Source organism: Asterias amurensis, chromosome 4, assembly GCF_032118995.1.
Source record: "Asterias amurensis chromosome 4, ASM3211899v1".
Classification (NCBI taxonomy): Eukaryota; Metazoa; Echinodermata; class Asteroidea; order Forcipulatida; family Asteriidae; genus Asterias; species Asterias amurensis.
The window spans coordinates 8,267,515-8,289,399 of NC_092651.1; the positions used below are offsets into that span (position 1 = coordinate 8,267,515).

A 21,885-nucleotide genomic window follows, 5' to 3' on the forward strand; every position below is an offset into this window, starting at 1 on the left:
TGAGCATACACTATTTTCTTGAGATGTATTTGAATTGGATCGTATAGATGTTATTTCAATATTTGCGTTTCACTTGTTATCCTTTTGGCAAATAAGATGACTGTTAATGGTAAAACAGTTGTCAGATGCACGTACCTGTTATATTAGCTTCTATTTATTTCATCCTTATCTAATCTGCAGACTATATGGCCCATGTGCATGAGTTCTCCCAGACGGTCAACATTAATATACATTGGCTCAAAGGGAGATGCCGACTAATGGTTTATGTGGTGTTATTATTGAAGGACATTGCCCATTATTAATATCCATTATATCTGGCATATTCATCCAGGTCTTGATTATAAACCGAAGTACCTTCGACATACTGTCGAATTTACTAGAAGTAATGCATTGGACGTGACAAGAACAAGCAAGCGGCAACTATTTCAGTATTAGGCGCTTGTGAGGGATCTTCCGGTATTTGAGGCAATATAGTTTACTCTATGTTGTGTTGTTGTATACGAATAAAATATTGCCATACAACGAGGTTTGGCGACAGGCCTGCGAGGTGTTACTGAAAAGCAAAGATTATAGAGCGCCGAAGGCGCTGAAATGGCGTCCAGTGGTATTTCACATTTCAGCCCGTGTTCCGCATCTTGCGCCCTCGGCGCTCTACAATCTTTGCTGAATCATATAAGTGACACGTTGAATTGCAGCTGATACCCCAAAAAAGTAGTCCTTGATAATTATATGGAATAAAAATATGAATAAATATAACAATAGTTCAAAACAATTTAATAAAGTAAACCTCAAATGGAAAAATAAAATCAAATAAACAAATCTACGAAAATAACAAATGACAACACTTATACGCCAATAGATTGGCCTACAAAATAATGTAAATGAAGTACCAAAGTAAGGAAACTAAACTAAAAATCAAATGAACTTTTATAATCCTTATTTGCTGCAAAGAGCAGGGAAAAAGATGAAACATAAATCTTTAACATATTTTAGCGTAGAAGATATATTTTCAAAGTCAAACAATAGATGGATTTCACAGCGTCACCGCCCGCCACAATTGAAAAGTGCAAGCACGCAAACGACAGTACTTTGCACAACTCTCAGCCAATGATAGCCTTTCACGCGTGCACGTTTCATAAAAGATGGCGGCCAATGACGTCAGTTTATTTGCAATCCATCTGATATTAAGTAAAGTTAAATTTGAAATGCTTTGATTGCACCAGTCGTTTACTATATATTATGCCTTTGGTGCACTTTTAAACCTCGAAAAAATGTTAAACATTCGAGAACTAAAAACACCCACTCGTGTTTGCAAAAGGTGTTTAACGGAACATTCATAAATACCTCAGACAGTTTCGATATTCCTATTGGTGGAGAGCGCGTCACGTGGGTGTGTATAAACCTTTGTTTATGACCGGTAAAAAGTCTTAATTCATGGGCGTGACACGCGACCTTGCACCTGTTCTTTTAAGACAGTTTCTTCATTCCTGTTGGTCGAGAGCAACGGCTGCGCACAGCATTCCCTTATAAAGAGTTGTTTTCCCGAGGGCGGCGGAGGGCTTTACCATTTCATAGCTGGAGGTGTGTTGTGTTGAAAGAAATCATTGAACAATTATAATTTTTGCATTTATTTTACTTTTTGACCAATAAGTGTTGATGTTTTTGACCGAAAAGGTATTGAATGGGAGTCAAAGTGTGTTGAATCGGTTTTCAACTAGTGGTTTAAACCAGCCGAGGCCTGGTTCTTGATAATTTACCGAGACGAATCAAGAACCAGACCTCGTTGGGATTAAACCACTAGTTGAAAACCTCTTCACCACACATCGATTCCCTTATTAAACAAAGAAGAAAAAACAATTCGTCTTGAATCACAGATTCACATCAAACTTACACTGTTTAATAATGATGACAGTTGAAAGCATTTCTTGAAATATCTCTGTCCGACATTTCTTGTTTGAAATTTCCCGTTTGGAGTTTATCGCTCATCAGTGAGCGTTTTATTATTGTTTTTTTTTAATCGATGTCATGCAAAATTTGTAATCGGTTTTTCACTATTCTCTCTTGACCCAGATGGCCGATCGATCTCGAACTTCTACAGGTTTGTCAGTTAATGTATACGGTGGATTACATAAAGTACTTATACTGCCAGCAACTGTGTTGCTAGCAAAACCAAATCTGTAATGCTCCTTTAAGAAAGATGAGAACAAAGATGAGAGAAAAAAAGTAAAAGATGTACGTATGTGTATGGTACAGATAATCTGTAGATTTGCATACACCCCCTGCATAGGCCGACACAAGTCAGTGATAGAGGAATCTTTTGCTCACGTCATTTGTGGGCAATTGATTATCAATAGTGATCTGTTTGAGTTTTAACGCGTCTCCGTCCCGCTCTCGGTCCATATTCATGGGGGGAGGTGCGGTGTTTTCGCCCGTATCTCAATGCCTTCTAGCCCCGGTGGTAAATGCTCACCCGGGAATATAATCCCCTTGTGTTCGCACTATTCTGATGTCTTGCAATTGACAATTCATCCAATACACGCAAATAGCATTGTATCCAGAACCCAGGCTCTCAATAGGCCTAATATTGACGAGACTATATAAGAAACTTGGTGCTTAGGTTTGACTTGGAAAACGGGTTGGAATGATGTGGGAGGGGAGGGGGCTATCAATAGCCACGAAGGGGCTTGAATCGACTGCTTCAATTATACGCGGTTGTGACATGAAACTCGGCTGCATAGATAAGATATTGCGAGAAGGGGGGAATGGGGGGGGGGGGTGGTCGTGCAGCATCAATAGGCAAGCTCCTTCTGATCTTCACCTTGTATTGACACACACTCTTTCTTGAGTAATATAACCGCTTCACTACGGAGATCCCACAGCATAAAAGTGCAATTAACCTATTTTCCACTTGACACGTCCGACTAAGAAAAGTTGATCTGAAGTCAATAATCGGATGTCAACCTTTAGCCGTGCGGCAGATAGCTTTACCTTCGAACATCGTATAGAGGGCGTTGGATAATTACTGCTCACAAACACATTAATCAAATCAAGAAGGCATAGATTTATTCAAATGATTACTTTATATCAAACTAAAACAAAGTAAAGTAAAGTAAGAGTAAAATTTAAGACATTTCTTTATTTTGGTTTGTAGTTATATTCACCTAGGAGTTTTCTGTGAGGACGTCTTGTCGGTTGTCATAACAACCCCATGAGCGTAAGGGGGAATCAGGCATCTGTCGGTCTTGCTGCCGCCACCTTAGGAGCACAGGTTCCCTGGAAATAACAAGGCCAGATATGCAAATTCGCACCTTGCGTAAAATTAGTTTGGAAAGAGAAAAAAAGGTTACTTGAATATACAGTAGACTATCAACTCTCAGCGTTGAAGAGGGATAGATCTGTCGGGAACATCTTTGCCAATGAATCCTTTTATCTGACGTGGAGCACTCCAGCCCACACTCGTGTTTCTTTCTAGTAGTAACAGTAGGCTGGCATTAGGTGAGATTGTTATAAGATAGCGGCGGGCCAAGACGATGTAAAAATCAATTTGGTTTTTCGTAGCTTTGCAGACTTAATGAATACAAATTCTCCTTGGAATTCCCCCAAAGCAAGGCATTGGAATGCAATACTTGCCTCTTTTTAGCTGTTTCTACGCGTGGTATTTCAGTACATCCTTCACTAAGTGTCAAAGTATTCCCCCAGTATTGCAAACTGTTTATCACAAAGAAATCTTAGGTGTTTGTTTTGATGATGTGTCTTCTATTCTGTACCCTGAAATTTTTCAAGACGGCTTAGCACTAATCCATAACTTAATTATGGTTTCATATTTCTTATTTATTTGTCGTATTTTGATAGGGTTTTATTTGGATCTAAAGTGCCCCGAGGTGTATATCTCTAGAGCTAATGCAAGAGAAACACGTTTAAGGGGCTAGCACGGCAAAGGTATATACAAATAATCCTTTTAACTTTGTTTTCGATACTTAAGTAAATCGATTATAAACTCCTCCGGAGCAGGCACGTGCATGTTAATGGCCGCCTTGACTAACTCAACCACTAACTTATTATCAGTTCCCCGCGAGCCAAACTCAGTGCATATTGGTGTTCTAAACCCACGTAAGACTGGTCTGCTCCTTCTATACGGTACGTATAGTTGTTGTCTCAGGTGTTATTTGCAATTTGTTGGGATAGGTTCTTCACTGAGTCCTTTCGCCTCGAGTTCCGATGAGCTTCATTTAAGTTGCCGGATTTCCAAACCTGTCAAGACCGTAATCGCAGCGCGTTGTATTGGAACAGTATAGTCTCAGTCAAACCCCGGGTGAGATATGCCGTGTGTGAGGGCACAGGGAGTCACATCAGTCGTGCATGAAGAAGTTTGACACGGTCCTGCAGGCGATATCAACCCTTGAAGCCTTGGAGCAAAGAGCAACTTAAAGAAATCTACTGGAAGCAGTTTCACCATAAATCACGGAGGAAGGTGTTTTCCTCCCTCCATGATTTAAAGTAACGATGCAGCTGTATTTCTGATTGTTTGTCCTTCTGTGTCTGCTCTACTCCTCCCATGAAAATTCTGTCTAAAGAGGATTTATTTTAATAGTCTAAATCCAGTGATGCCCGCGTCACTAAGATGCAGAGATAAATGATCACACAGATGTTGGACCAAATCCATGCCAAGTGAATACAATCTTGCGTTGCATGTGACTTTAACGCCCTGAAGAAGTAAGCTCGCTGCAGAATTGGGTTTTATTTTTAACTGTCTTATTTGCTACCGTTTATAGGTTACATACAATATGAGCAGCGTCACTGTGCCTGTTTGATAGAATGAACTAATGACGAGTTGAAGAGGGTTATCTCAATTTAAACCGCTAAGGAGTTTGCTGAAATTCCAAACATGGTTTTGTTTTACTGCCGATGCGACTGAACGATATTCATGGGCGTCATTAACGTTAAACTCAATATGAGTAGGGCAATATACTTTTTGAGGCGTGTTCAGTGTTAATTTCGATGTTTAATTACCTGTATTTAATGATGAAAATAAGGTCTTTTAATGCCTTCTTATAAAGCCTGACGATATATATTTTTTCGTGTAGCCCATAGGCTTTAGCCTTGTTTGGGGCGAACTTGCATTTAAAAAAAAAAAAAAAAAAGTGAGATTCAGCCTATATACGCATTCAAGACAATAAGTTGTTACAAGAAATACATTGCTAACCCAGTTTCCAAAACGCAAGTGTCACTTTATGCTTCAGAGGGTGGAACCATTGAGTTTTTTAAATGGAGGAAATTTGCATTGGGGATAAAGAATATCAATTTTGGTTTTACCCATGTACACCGATGTGTGTTAGTTCTGTATACACAGTACTTTCCCGAGCTCTGTGAACAAAAATCACAGGCATCTTACTCGGGTTGGATTCGAACCCACGTACTTTGCAATTTTAGAGCAGCGTCTTACCAATTAGACCACCGAGATTGCTATATAGGCATTAAGTTTTGCAATTTTTTGTTTTCACGGGAATTTTTTTTTGATTCACACTTAAGACCACTCCTCATATTACAAACACGCTGAAAATACGTAACATTAACAGCAAAGAAATAAACAAAATACAAAATACGATGTTAACCTTGCACCAATAGTTTGAAAGAGTCCCATTTTTTGTGAAAAATTAACATTGGAATCGTTGGTGATGGAGATGTATTTATCCAAAGTATAGAGCTTTAAATCCAGTTATTGCATTTTTGAGTTGCTCTCGACGCCAGCAAAACTTGTTGTTGTTAGGCGGTAGTAAGCCAACCAGTTGATCAGTGTACAACACAATATTGGTGAGGTTTACATGGTCGTAAAAATCATCTTTGGTAAAACACGCTTGCCTTCGTGTATTTTGAAATCGTATCTTTCATTTATTAATTTGAACAGCAAAGGTTAAAGGATTTTTCACCGTGTGTTTTTTTTTATGCAAAGCAATTAAAAACACTGTCAACTCTCATTCGCCTAATTATTGATGGATTATTTCGAAAGAAAAAAAGATTAGTCAACTTAATGATGTACGTATAGTTGAGATGAAATAATTGTAATATAAAGTATCTGTCTCTCCCTGATATACAAACGCAAAGCCTATCATGATTAGAGACATTGGGCACTATTGGTAATTGTCTGAGACCATTCTTCTCACTTGGTGTATCTCAACATAAACATAAAATAACAAGCCTGTGAACATTTGAGCTTAATCGGTCGTCGAAGTTGCGAGATAATAATGAAAGAAAAAAAACACCCTTGTCACACGAAGTTGTGTGCTTTCGGATGCTTGATTTCGAGACCTCAAATTCTAAATCTGAGGTCTCGAAATCAAATTCGTGGAAAATGATTTATTTCTTGAAAACTACGTCACTTCAGAGGGAGCCGTTTCTCACAATGTTTTATACCATCACCCTCTCCCTATGACTCGTTACCAAGTAGCGTTTGATGCTAATAATTATTTTGAGTATGTTATTACCTTTGTGTTCACTGCCTTAAACTTATATGAAGGGATTGGTCACTACATTGCTTCCACGGTTGGCACATTAACGACCGACAATATGTAATCACATTCCCGACGCTGGGTATAATGAAACGTCGACATTGCTTTCAAGCTAATCAATCTGAGAGCCTGTTTTGTACACTTGTCCCGTTTTTGTTGTTGAGAATTCCTGTCCAGCTCTCAATAGTATAAATAGGCCTAATGAAAATTAAAGGCACTGTGCTATGCTTACAATAATTGTTAGCATAAAAACTTACTTTGCAACGAGCAGTGGTGAGCTATTGACTGTATAAAGCAATGTGAGAAACGGTTCCCTCCGAATAACGTATAATTTTTAAGAAAGAGGTAATTTCTCCCTCCAAATATTAAAAGACTTCAGGCCTGAAGCCTCACAGGCATCTTAAATCACACACATTTTTGCAAAAAGGGTGTTTTTACTCTCATTATTCTTGCAACTATCTATATTGTATAGTTGTGATGACCAATTAATGTGGTCAAAACTTTCACAGATTTGTTATTTTATGCATTGGGATATGCCAGTGAGAATATTTGTCTTAGACATTTACAAACGTGTCCAGTGGCTTTAAACCACCAATCGTTGTCATTTTCTCGATGAAATGTCCACATCCATCTATTTCTTATTAAATGGAACATTCCGTCTCCCCTTCTTGTCTAAAACTCAACTTTACAAAAATGTCGAGCGTCTACATGCTTCATTTTATTGTGCGTTAACGTGCTATTGCATATTGGTTTCCAGTTTAAGAGAAATTGTGCAAATGGGGCCAACAAAACATTTCTCCACGGGCAAAGGGTTTTCATAACACTTTTGAAATAACAAAGCTGATGGGTTTGAGATAACATTGGACGGAAAAGCTCAATGTTGGATGCTTGGAGATGAGGAAGCATTATTGTGCAGTACACTTTCTCCATCTTGTATTTGGCTATAAAAGGTGCACAAAATAACGAAAGAAACTGGAGTATAGGGGACATTATAAGGACAATAAAACAAGCTAAATAGAGATGGGTCGACACACTTCCCGGAGAAGTAGATGGACAACAAGAATAGTGGATCGGGCAACCAAGGACATGGAAAATGAAAAGAGGTAGACGGAGAAGAAGATGGAGAGATGAAATCAGGGTATATGCAGGAACAACATGGACCAGAACTGCAAGAAATAGAAATGGATGGCATTGACATAAGGAGGGCTACATCTTACACTGGATGAAAACAGCCTAAATGATGATAATGATAAAAGTGTCTTTAGGCCTCTACACTTCACAAGTCTAGTTAGACTCTAAAAAGAAACTTGATGATACGATGATCATAGAAAAGTGCAATGCCATGAACTATAAACCCACTCAAACCAACGTATCTGCTTTAAGAAATCAATCTTTTCATCCTTGCTCGATTAACCCTTATTATAAAACCTTCGATTATAATAACCTTGATTATTTTCCGTTTTTTCTTACACAGATACAAGATTTGCACTGCAGCACAATGAGTGGTGAGTTAAAATACACGTTTTATACATTATTTGTTTGCATTGCAATGCATTAATTTATTAAGTTTGTTTTATTGACGAACATTCTTTGTCATTGACGTCAGAAGGGTCTTCTATTTGCGATTGAGCTGAACGTAATGGGGCGGTTATAATGTGATATCCGTGTTGTCTGGAAATCCCGCCATTTTGGTGGCAGTGTTCCTCGCTTCAATGAATCTATGAATAATTGATTATTGGCTATTATCATATGTTCGTGTGGGATGCAATAATCATTAGGCTACTCTATTCTTAATATAATAATAATAACGAAAACTTATAAAGCGCACAAACCAATCAAATTGCTTACTTATGGCTCTAATTACAAACAGTAACATACACATGCGTACAATAACCAACATTTAAACGTAAGCCTAAGCCAGAGATACCAACATACACGATTTGGGCGTAGCAAATACGATTTCGAGCCGTGACTACGACGCTACGATAATACTCAATAAAACACGCTAAACAAGCCACCCAATATAATTTTATTAAATCGTACGATACATGCAAACAACGAATGAACTATTAAGTGGAAATAAATATTAAGAAAAATATCCAAATAACTGTAACAGAAAAGAAAAAAACACTTTTTAATTTTAGAACGCAGTGTTGAATAATAGCGGCGAATTCACTTGAACAATATACGTGTCTCGACGTAATGATTGTTGCGTGCCCTCTGATCCCCCGCTGGCTGGCCGGATGAGTATTTTTACACAAGTGCATTGTGCAAGATCGTACCCATTGATCTCTATTACACCATGGGGAATAGTGCACACGTGCGTGGGGAATGAGGTTGTGTGTGAGCTAACGTGTCACAGTAACCTCATTCCTCATGTATCCACTATTATTGTGCCCACGCTGTCTGTACATGTACTTCATCGAAGCTTGGCACAAAAAGTAAGAAATAATGGCGACAAAAAAGGAGACCTTCTGAACAAAAATACCTTCAACTGAGTGGCCTGTGAGATCTAAGCTAGACAGTTTCCATGTTTTCTTACTAGTAATTGTAGCACCGATGTCCAGACAATGCCCAAAATACGGACACGTATTTTTTGCCCAAAATCCGGACAGGTTTTTTTTTTTTTTTTTTTCTCTCTCCCAATAGCTTGTTGTTGCATTTCTGACCATTAAATCAAAAACATTTAAGTAAGGCCACCCTTTGTTATGTTTTTTTTTTAAAACAAAGTCAGAAGATGAGGGATTTTTCTTTTTTCCCCAGATTTTTTTTTCACTGGCCATTATAAACATTTGTAGCTGTTCTGGTGGTGCATACAGAGGTAATTGTTATTTCAGGACAATGCCTGAAAATGAGCTAATACGCATTGTAGAGAGTAATAGAAAAATCGGTTTAGGGAGCCCAAGCCACGCTCGCCCTTAACTTTTGGGAGATGCTTCTCTTTTTTAAAGTTCAATGTTGGCATCTCTGGCCTAAGCTAGGAAGAAATCAAGAGCATGTGGTAGAGAAAGACAACAAAAATGCAATATCTCAGAAAACATCGGATGGCAAACATCAAACCATGTATTTAAATACTTGATTGAAAATATGTGTCTTAAGGTTTGTTTTTAAATTTGGCCAAGAAATGGATGGTTTTACTATAGTGCGGGCACTTTGTTCGAAAGGCGTGGAGTAGCATGTGATGAGAACGATCGGTCTCTCCATGTATGATTCAATACGGACTCCAAAAGGAGGCTTGAATTGTAAGACTTGAATATGGGTTGGTTAATCACAACATTTGTTGAAGAATGTTTGGAAATTAAACTGTGAGGAATTGTGACGAAACGCGGTTTTTGTAGTAGACGCCTTGCATAGGCCGCCAGCTTTGATGAAACGTGAACGCTTGACGTTTGAAAGGCTGTGATTGGCTGAGAGTTTTGCACAGCGTATACACGCTTGCACTTTTCCATTGTTTATCACACAATTTTGCGCCCAATGACGTTATGTGGAATCCATTTATAAATAGTAGTTAGAAATGGTGGGGAAGGGGTCCGATCAGTGGAAATGTTGTAGTAGCATCAGTTTTCCGCAGAAGTCCAGTGTGCTGCCATGACATTAGAAGAGAAATTTATAATCCCATATGACTTGTCTGACAGGATACCTAAATTGCTTGAAACTACAGACATGTTATTATTATTCGATCGAGTACCAGTAACTTCAGGGACGGTGACTGCTGTCGACTTGATATATTTAACATTATACAAAAAACATAAATCATATTTGCCATATCTGCCCCCACCCCCGCCATTTTACAAGCACACCTGTGCACTTTGTACGACAATGCGACTTAAATATTTGACCTTGCCACAGGTATTCTGGGGGTACAAAAGCACCGACTTGTAACAGATTGAAAAACCTCGCGTCAAATTGAGTTTTTTGTTTCATGGAAAAATCGTTTAATAAATGTCCTGCCGGGCATTAAGGCAAAGCGGGTAGACTGATAAAGAAGGTCGTGACCGAATAGAAACGGTGCTGAAAACAACGGCGAGGCTATTTTCTTAAGGCGCTGCTTTAAAAGTAAGCTTTCCGAAGCCTGAGGGTGACAAGAAGTCCGATGTTTTCATCAACGTCTTACCCCGCTGGGGAAATTGATGTATCGTAGTTATATGGTTATTACGGAAATGGCTGCACGTTCTCCGGTTTAGATTTACCTGATTTCTTTTTGTGGGTGTTGTTTTTGTATTTATTTCCTGAAAAAAACGGAGGCAATTTACGATGAGAATTGTTGCCGTGCATGGGCGACAAAGATGAATAAGACTGACCTAGGTTGAGATGGAAAAAACGTCTCATCTTTTGTCCTCATTGGCAAGGGAGACAGTTTGAGTTTAATGTCCTTTGAGTTACGATTCTCTCTATTCGTGTATTTCCTCTTCATTGCTCATGTTGTACCTAGTTACCTGCTCATGTTTATTGTGTTCTCATTTAGCCTTCAAGAAAGTTGGTATGGATCGACATGTCATGCCATTAACCTTTTATTTGCATTTAAACCATAGGTCATTTTGGTTGAAGCTGTTTGCAACAGCTAATACTGCTTTCTCGTTTTAAAATAAGGTGATTACATTGAGAGATGCATCACTCCATAAATAGCAGGATCAAACCAACGTAAGGCGAAAACTCCTAAGAAAGTCCAAGTGAAACTTAAAGGCAGTGGGCACTATTGTTAGTTACTCAAAATATTTATTAGCATGAAACCTCTCTTGGTAACGAGTAATGGGGAGAGGTTGAGACATTGTGAGAAACGGCTCTCTCTCTGAAATAACGTAGTGATTTTCCACGAGAAGAAGTAATTTTCCATAGGATTCGAACTGCCTCTAGCTGCCGGGCAACCTCGGTAGTCTAGTTGGTAAGACACTGCTCTAGAATTGCAAGGGTCGTGGGTTCGAATCCCACCCGAGTAACATGCCTGTGATATTTTTTCACAGGACTCGGGAAAGTACTGAGTATACAGTGCTAACACACATCGGTGTATGGGTAAAAAACCAAAATTAATATTCTTGATCCCCGATGCAAATTTAACATCTATTATATCGTTGCGGTACCCGCTGCCAAAACATAGGATTCGAACTGCCTCTAGCTGCCGGGCAACCTCGGTAGTCTAGTTGGTAAGCAGTGCTCTAGAATTGCAAGGGTCGTGGGTTCGAATCCCACCCGAGTAACATGCCTGTGGTATTTTTTCACAGGACTCGGGAAAGTACTGAGTATACAATGCTAACACACATCGGTGTATGGGTAAAAACCAAAATTAATATTCTTTATCCCCGATGCAAATTTATTATCTATTATAAGTAATTTTCCACGAATTTGATTTCGAGATCTCAGATTTAGAATGTGAGCTCTCGAAATCAAGCATCTAAAAGCACACAACTTCGCATGACAAGGGTGTTTTTCTTTCATTATTATCTCGCAACTTCGACGGCCAATTGAGCTCAAATTTCCACAGGCTTATTTTATGCATATGTTGAGATACACCAATTTGACAATTACCAATAGTGTCCAGTGTCTTTAAATGACGCGCTCAAATACGTATAACTTTAAATTCAACCTCATTGCAAATATAGACTTCAGATCTAATAACTTGCTGTTATTTTACAATATGTAGCGCACATAGTATGCTAACTAGATCATTTAGGCACTTTATACTATTTCTGCTGTTAAGAATATATATCAAGATAACATTAACTGTGATAAATTCTGTAATCTCATTTCGGAACAATCTCATTTTGTGGCCTATTCATTTTCTAGGTTTCCGGCAGTTGCTAAACCGTTCTACACAAATAATCCGACTGGTCACAAAGTTTAAACTTTAATTAAGTTTATGTTTAAACGCAAGGGGTGATTTTTCATCCGATTAATTTATACGTTGCGGTAGTTACTTGACAACTTGTAATCAGCAAAGTACATAAACAGGGTTGCTTGCTCTTTTGACTGTAGGTAAACTCCTTCATCACTGTGAATCACTCTACTTCTCTAGTCGCAATAACTTTCTTATTACTGTGGCAGCCTCCATCAATTCGTGTTGGCGAGGTGTTTCAGCCTTTGAATCCGTATGTCAAACCGCTGTCAACGATGTGAAACGCATCATCACTGCTAAATTGGTCGTAGGTTTTGAAGAAACGGTAAACCATTAATTTGAACTCTTATTTGGTTTATTTATAGTGGATAAAATAGTTTATGTAATTCAGCATAAACTGTTGTATTGTTTTTGACTATTAACCAGGATTTAGAATCCCCCATCCTCGAACTGGATCTGGATTCTCAATGCTCTTATTAGAACCAAACAAGAAGAGAGAATACAATGAAGAAATTTCAGTTTTGATGTGGGAGGAAAATCCAAGAGAATATTATTCCAGGGAAAACCCACGCAGTCAAGTATGGATTGAAAACCCCATCCACATAGTGCCCCCGGTGGGGTCCGAACCGGGGTCCCAGAGGAGGAAGGCGTGACAAAACAAATCGTATGTATGAGATATGGCTGTGTGAATCAGATAGCTGTACCAACCCTTTCTGAGTCCCTTTAAATGATATTGAAAAGTCTGGAGGGTCTTAATGTAATGTTTTCATGATGCGTTGATCTGTATTTACGTCTTTAAGATGACAACAAGACTGCCAGCAGTAAAACAAAACCTTATCATCATCAGTTGTTCACTCTATAGCTCGTGGTTTGTCTATATGGAATAATTATTCATCAGCCACGTGCAATCTTGGCTCCAGTCTTTCAAGATGGGATCATATAAAGCTACAGGCCAGAATAATAAGGACTGCTTCTCACTCAGTGCTTGACATCATTATGGGCAGTCTTCACCATGTCAGGATCAATCCTTGTAGATAGATTATTGTAGAGTGTGTGTGATCCAGTCAGACTCCACAGGCGGGAACAGTTGTTTTGTTTATAGAAATCTAACAATGCGGGAAGCTCCTGCGATACCTCGCCATGATAAATCGTTTGATCTCCTTGCATGGTAAGGGAACGTTGTTACCCCAGGATCATCTTGGCTCCATCGTGACTTTCCTCCCCGTCTCAAGCTTTCAGGTTAATCCAATTGCTACGTTTGTATCGCAATACAAATCTCTAAGAGACGAACGCATGGTTTGAATACCCGCCCCAAGGCCGATTCCAGTCGCATCTTTTTCGGTCAGCGCCATTATCGACATAAGCCCCTTTCCACACCAGAGCAATTTAGCACCTTGCTAAATTGTACCATGTTGTAAAATTTCACAAAATGTAGCCTACCTCGTGAAAGGACAATCATTTTTGTATACTGTCCAAGTTCTCTTGCAAAATCTTGCTGTTCGGGAACAGCAAGATTTTGCGATTCTAATGTGTTATGTCACACACTCATTAAGTCAATATCCATCACGTGCAGCCTCTTGAACTACCTTTAATTTTAAAATGTACAATATATATTTTAAAATGTATCTTAAATCGTTATAACAGGCTCGCAGTGTCATTATTTGAAGTGTTCGTACACACTGCCAACTCCGTGCAAATTGACTCAGTAAGCCAGACGATGTTGCGCGAAACTTCAGTGTTTGATTTCGGGTGTGCAAAGAAATTGAGCTGTTTTAGATATACATTAAATGTGTACTGAGCCAACACAGCCTGCCTGATGTAGTAATGAATCTTATTCCATCCTGCTTCGCTAGAGTGGTTCAGGAGATTGCACGTTATACCTTAATCTCGCAGACAGTCTAAATAAACTTTAAAGGATCATTACAGCATTGGTAAGAAAAAAAACTTTTCTAAAATTACAGATTTACTTGAAACTTACACGGTCTAATGGTGAAGATAGTAGAAAACATCACTTGAAATATTTGTGTCTGAAATGTCATTTTTGATTAGAAACAAGTAAAACTTATTTCCAGTTTTGAGTATATCGCTCAGTGAGCTTTTTTTAAATCGATGTCTTGCAACATGTTTTATCTTTTTTAAACTGTTTTCTCTTGATCCAGATGACTGATTGGTCTCAAACTTCTTCAGGTTTGTCAGTTTTGAGAAGTGGTCCATTCTTTATGGTTTATTTATAGAGGTGGAATACATAAAGGGTCTACACTGCAAGCAACTGTTTTGTTAGCAAAACCAAAATTTGTAATGTTCCTTTAAGGTTCGTTCAGGTTTCTCAAGGAGATGATCTACAGTTTTTGTCCTCCATTGTCCTTTTCCTGTTTTTCTGCTGAACTGCAATCGTCCATTTCCTAGATTGACATGTTGCAATGAGTGATGGTATCTGTCTGCATTTCACGCAGTGGCGTTTACGAATGATAAGGACTATGATTGGAAGACGGGCCACAGTTAGCTTTCATGTCCTTTTCAGAAAATCCCTACTCTCACGTGATCCATCAGCTAATGGCTTAAAGGGACAATGGTACGTTGCTTTGGATCGGTCGAGTTGGTCAAAAGCATTTAAAACTGGTTATTATGAACTGCATATAATATGGTTAGGGGGATATTTTAACCGTAGAATATAATGATCCCCACAAATATGCCTCGAAATTGCCCGGTTTTTCTTATACGTCGTAAACTAACACGGTCAGCCATTTTGTAGAGTAATTTGTGGGCAACTTGCCCTTTAACGAGGAATTGACATCTTTTTGATTGAAATTGAAATGATTGCAAAAGTCGTGAGTGTTGGCATACATTTTACAGACGGTTCATAGCGTCAGAAGAACAAATCTCCTAAGTTTGTATCGTATTTCTATTAAAGGCATTGGACACTATTGATAATTACTCAAAATAATTTTTAAAAATAATTAAAACCTTTCTTGGTAACGACTAATGGGGAGAGGTTGATGGTATAAAACATTGTGAGAAACAGCTCCCTCTGAAGTGACGTAGTTTTCGAGAAAGAAGCAATTTTCCACGAATTTGGTTTCGAGACCTTAGATTTAGAATTTGAGGTCTCAAAATCAACCATCGAAACGCACACATTACTTCGTGTGACAAGGGTGTTTTTTCTTTCATTATAAGCTCGCAGCTTTGACGACCAATTGATATCAAATTTTCACAGGTTTGTTATTTTATGCACATGTTGAAAATTACCAATAGGGTCCAGTGTCTTTAATTAAAAACCATGAATATATCAAGAGCTGTCATCACCGATTACTTTACTTTAACTTTTCCAATCTGTAAAACAATAGTTATGTTCATGTAGACTTTGTAGGAAAAACAACTAATGGGTCTGTTTTTGAACTAGTGGTCTGTCAGATTCGGTGAGTGGCGCAGTTCAGTGGAAAAGCTTTTCCCATCGCATGGGGTCATGTGTAATAGGGCTGGTAATTACTTCGGTAATTTCTTCAGATCAGGTGAAACTTAATTTGATAAGGTTCTCAAGTTGAATGCCCGCATGTCCGTTGGACGCATGTTAGACGAGTTCAACTTTGAAGTCGGCACAGCGCACCAAACTTACTATTCGAAAAGTTTTCTTTCAGCAACAAATGTTTAGTGTATGGTGCATTATGGCGTGTCATGTCGTAAGAGCATCGGATTCAAACTCTGGTGGTTCTGATCAGCAGAGTGTGGGTTCGAGTCTTGGTCGTGACACATGTGCCCTTTGCTTCGTCCTTCGAACGGTACGTAAAGCCATTGGTGTCGTGTATTGTTTAACCACGTAAAATAACCCGGTGTACTTAAGAGAAGGGGTTCGCCCTGGTGTTCCTGGTTTGATTGGCATCGTAATATTGCGCCACAGCACCTTGTAATTTGTAAACCATGACATGGTGATATTTATGTAAAAAGGAGTAGGTCTCATAATTCAAATGTAGTCACCGGGGATCCCCATACCAATGCAGGAAAATACTAAATGTTAAAGCGCATTCAGCATCACTGGGTTGTGGATTTGAGCGATATAAAAAGACAGTATTCTTCATCTGAACGGGTTACCTTTACGTCCAATTCCCCTCCCCGCACCAACTTACAAATAAACCAAACCGTCGAAATGATACGATGCGCGAGAAAGTTGTCCCGCAAACCTCAGATTATTTCGTTTTGATCAAATTGAGCTTAGACCATCTAGTTCACATTTACGATAGTTATACCTTTTTACTATGTTGTTCTCCCTACTTCATGATTTGATTAAATATTTTATGATGTGCTTGTCTAAAACTCAATATGAATGCAATGTACTCTTTGTTATAAAAAAAGAAAACAGTCTTTCATCATATCATGATTTAGGATTAGGGTTTTGATGTGTTTTCCTGTTTTTTGTTTCTTTTGTATATCTATGTTTATGTTAGCTGTAAGTCAGACATATGGCACTGGTAGTTATTCAAAATAAGGGAATCATTGTGTGGTGAAGAGATTCCAACTAGTGGTTTAGACCCAACGAGGCGTGGTTCTTGATAATTTTACCGAGACGAAGTCGAGGTAAGTTATAAAGAACCAGGCCTCGGCGGGTTTAAACCACTATTTGAAAACCGCCTCGACACACTTTGATTCCCATTCATAAATGCCCTTTTGGTCTAAAAAATAAATCAACAATCAAAAAGTAAAATTAAAATAAATGAATTTTTTTTATTGTTAAATGATTTCTTTTCAACACAACACCCCCTCCAGCTATGAAATGGTAAGGCCCTATAACAACTCCTTATAAGGGAATGCTGTGCGCGTCGCGCGTATCGCGTGATGTGGCACAACTGTCGCGGCCGTTGCTGTCGACCAATAGGAATGAAGAAACTGTCTTATAAGCACAGGTGCAAGCTCGCGTGTCACGCCCATGTTTCAACACTTTTTACTTGTCATAAACAAAGGTTTATACACACCCACGTGACGATCTCTCAACCAATAGGAATAGCGAAACTGTCTGAGGTATTTATGAATGAATGTTTATACATGATTTATATTGCACATTCGATGTAATGTTTTGTTAGGATGGTTCTTTTGGTGAACTCCTTGGTTTGGAGACAGAAAACCTACTCCTGAAGTAGTTTGACCAACATGACTAACGTTTTACAGTTGTTGAAGAGAGGGTTGGCTTACTAGAGAGAAAAAAAGTCGTAGAAACCTAGCAGCATTTCTGGCCGGTCGTAGTCTGGACACAAACGGCATATGTACACATCGATGCTCTACTTTCCACGTGTTGACTTTGTGCAGCAATAAAATCTTCACACGTTTTTGGAATTTAAAGCTAGGTTGTTACCGGTGAGTTAGCTTCATGTCACAACGTTTTAATAGCAAACAGGGATAGAAGCAGTGGTGGGTCAAATACGTGAGGGATTTTGTTCTGAAATGAACAAGACAACTCTTCCTCGTTTATTTTGTCCATTAATCATTGAGCATGTCCTGTAGGCAGCGATGCAGTGGGATGTGTCGTGAAGGTATTAACCTAATTATTTCCCTCATTTAGATGTTAATTAAATGTACGGTATCTACAATCCATAACATAATCATTGAATTACACGATCATCATACCCATAAAAACCGTTTTCGACGCCTAAGCTGGGTTCATAGACTGTACTACTTTCAAACAGGACACTGGCATGAATTTAAAACTTGTATTTAATATTCATTCCAGTGAACAAAAAAATTGATCATTCAATTTATGATTCGCATGTTTTCGATTTCTCGAAACTGAAACCCTGTCGCGGGGAATTACTTGTCCGGTAGTAATTGCCGTCAATGCCCCGAAGCTGAAAAACACACATATTCTGTCCTTAAACTGTGAATATACTTCACTTCGTTTGTTCAAAAAAACATCACCTCCGTTTACCCCGTAAAATGTTTCGTGCTTTCACCAAATAAATCTAAATTTGGGAGCTACATGTTTAAGAAGCTCCACACTAGTATTGTGAAATAATTAAATCGTGCTGACAAGCAAAAAGAAGTAATTTTGAGATTTCTTAATAAAAAAGGAGTGAAATCGTGTTCTTGACGCCCATAAGGGAAGGTGATAGATACCCCGGTAGATGCAGTGTATTGCTTGCATACTACTCATTCTATAGCTACTGGATCTATCTCCAATGACCTGAGTCAAGATGTGCGATTATTTACTCCGCCAACACGCTTTCATTTGGCGCGTAAGACATTCTCTGCCAATAGACGTGACACGGGCACGTTATTGGGTTTGGCTGGCCGACCCAAGACACAAACGTGGGCAAGGAGATGTTTTTTAAGGAGACGCGTGTTCAAGATAAGTGGGTTTTGCCGAAATACTGTTATCGAAAACGCAACTTTCACCAGCGTACTTAAAAAACAATGTCAGATAACACAAGCATGTCCATTTCCATCTTGCAAAATTATGGAACCATTATAATATTAGTGATCAAAATGCACATTTCATCGCCAGACACTCTTGCCTTGGCACCATCAGCAGAAGGTTACTAACATCTAAAATCCTACCACTGTTACAAAAACAAAACCGCTTTTCAACAGATAGTTCCCACATGACGTAAATCGGCCATCTTTACGGGCAATTTGGAACACATAGCCATGTGTTTTGCGCGAGAACGGCGTGCAGCACGCGCAGAATTCACAAAACTCGTTGCCTGATTGGTTAGTAAACAGCGTGGTTGCGTTAATAAACTGAGCGCTTGACGCGCCTGCAAGCTTAAATGCAATTTGCCCGTAAAGATGGCGTCTATTGCAACTTATCTACATTCAGTTTCAGGCTGAACCTGCGTTTGAGGACAAACTACTGTGACGTGCTGTAAAAATTGAAGTTGACAGCTCCAAATCTGCTCGATTTATTTTACTTTTTTTGAAATTAATGACTCCGTCCCATATGGGCCTAAGCCCTAGAAAGCATGAAGCCATATATCACTATTGATTAATTTACTTTGCTGAAAAATGGGTCAGTATTTAATTAAAGCAGCAAAGACAATATGTCACTACTCAGCATTTGCGACCCAATTATGTTCAGATCCACAGCTGCTGTTTTTGGTGCTTTTGATTATGGGGAGTAAATCATAACCAAAAACCAACCTCTTCAAACATTTCAGAATCCTGAGTATAGATGTCAAAAAGAGTCGCAAAATAATGATAAATGACACACTGAAAAAGGAGATCTCCTTTAGAAGATATATATGGTGTTTTCTTAGTAATATTGATCTTAGTATTTTGATATAGTATTACTTGGCAAATCAACATTTAGAGTGACTCTTGTCAAACCATGACATCTCTATATTATGAAACGATAACGCAGTAAATCTGCTTGGTTGATGCCACCCTTTACTAACCCGCACTATAGCAATGATAAGGCCATTTCGGTTCTCTCAGCACCAAGTGCGTCCGCTCTGGATATTAATCTCTCAAACACCTTTTAAGGATCGATATTAACAAAATGAGGACATTATTGAAAAAGTTGGCAGCCGGGGAGAATCTATTGAGAAAGAAATAACATGGACAAGAATTGAGCTGGTGGGGTTTAGCAGTGTTGTCAGTGTTGATAACTGGAGCATAAGGTCTGCATAAGACTTGAACTGTGAGATTGACCATTGTATGCTGGACAGGGACATTTAAAAAGCCATTTTGTGATGTGGGGCCATTCGAATGTAAAACAAATGAATGCATAGAGGCGCGAAGACGGGCTTGTGTGATGTTTTTCACTAAATACATTATTTTACTGGTCAGGAGTAACAATGCAATTTGTTGTTGTATCTGCATAAGACTTGAACTGTGAGATTCTTATCTTTCGTTAAAATTAATTTGAAAAGTGGAGATGATAATATTAATTAAATTATCTAATGATTTAAGTGTCTACTTGTGTGCATTAAAATAAAGATATGTGTTTCAATTACCTCAAATTAGGCGTTCCATTTACCCCAATCAGTCGGGTAAAATGTAACATTTAGATACTCGTTATTATTGACCTCTGTTCAAAATATACAAACTTGACATTTTGAGGTATACCTTCTCAAATATAGTTCCCAATACATAAATACAAAAACCCTACAGTCACAATCGCCTCTTAAAGCGCGAACAGGGATTTTTTTTAATCGCAACTTTCATCATATTAAATAATACAATCAACATAAATCTGATATAAATTTCACTTAGCATCTTTTTAAACCGAGATGTTTTGACAATGATACCTGGCTTTAAATGTTCCTGTCAGTAAACCGATTTGCTGATTAACTTGTAATTTTATTTTATTCGCGTATAGAAATGTTAGAAATGTAATAACTAACGTTTCACTGTCCATATATTTTATCATTTGAAATAATTCGATCAACCACATGAAACAAATGTTCATTTTCAAGAAAAGTTTTGCAATGTGTCTGTTTGTGTCCCGGTTTGACATTCAATCTACATTGTGCGTGAATAAGGTACTGACCCGAAAGCCCGACTCGTTTTCAGTGATAGGTTGGCATACTGTTCACACCTCATTCCACGCGTCGGGTAATACCCGTAAACACCTCGCACCATCTCTCTAGTCAATTCACAACATTATAAAACCGGAACAGATGTTGATAGCAATTGTCATTAGGCAATTTTTTTTTTTGTTCGGATGAGATTTTTTAGAGCATAACTACAAATTCATCAGACAATTCCCTTTGTCATCAAAAAAACAAATACATTACCATAATTAAACAAACAATACTGGTTTATTTGACTTAGATTCTTGCAATTAAAATAGAAATGGAACAGCAGTCAAGGTTATTGGCAGAAGTGCACCATTAAAGCTTTTGTATGAACTTTGAGTTTGTCTGTGGAAGTATAGTGATAAATGGATTTATATGCATGTAACTCTGTGAAGTGTGTTGCCGAGTTATCAATTAAAGCCACTGTGGGAAACTTGGTAATTGTCAAAGTAATTGTTAGCATAAAAACTTACTGGGTTACAAGGAATGGCGAGCTGTTGATAGTGTAAAACATTGCGGGTAATGGCTCCCTCTGAAGTAATGTAGTTTTTTTAGAAAGAGGTTATTTCTCACTCAAATATTAAAAAACTTCAGGTCTGAAGCCTGTTTCGAGGCATCTGAAAGCACACAATTTGTGCAACAAGGGTGTGTTTCCTTTCATTGTTTTCTTGCAGCTTCGATGACCAATCGAGCCAAAATGTTCACAGATTTGTTATTTTATGTATGTTGGGATACACCAAGTATAAAATGAAAAGTAATCATGATGGATTAAAACCTGTGGATATTTACGTAGAGACGGCGACCTGTTTGAGTGATGGAATTGTTAATTTAATGATATCAAAACAATCGTGTTTGTTTAGAACCGAGGTGTTTTCTTCGATAGTATTGTTTTAGCATTACCGATCATGTCTTCATTGTAAATATTGATTTTCTGGTTAAAGCGAAGGACGTGTCAAAATCTTTCTCAAAATGAATGGCAATAAAAGTATTGGTTAGAAGCCTACAACAGCTTTCGATCGTCCAAAGCATTTTGGGGAAACATTTCACT

The 21,885-nt window shown here is 38.3% G+C and overlaps 1 protein-coding gene across 1 annotated transcript in view; it reads left to right on the forward strand.

Moving 5' to 3' along the window:
* The first annotated feature begins 7,984 nt into the window (after positions 1-7,984).
* Positions 7,985-21,885, forward strand: part of LOC139935894 (neuropeptides capa receptor-like) — an 81,120-nt gene continuing 67,219 nt past the window's right edge. Inside the window, exon 1 of the mRNA XM_071930512.1 lies at positions 7,985-8,011. The gene's annotated coding sequence lies outside the window, so the exon portion shown is untranslated. The remainder of the gene's footprint in view (positions 8,012-21,885) is intronic.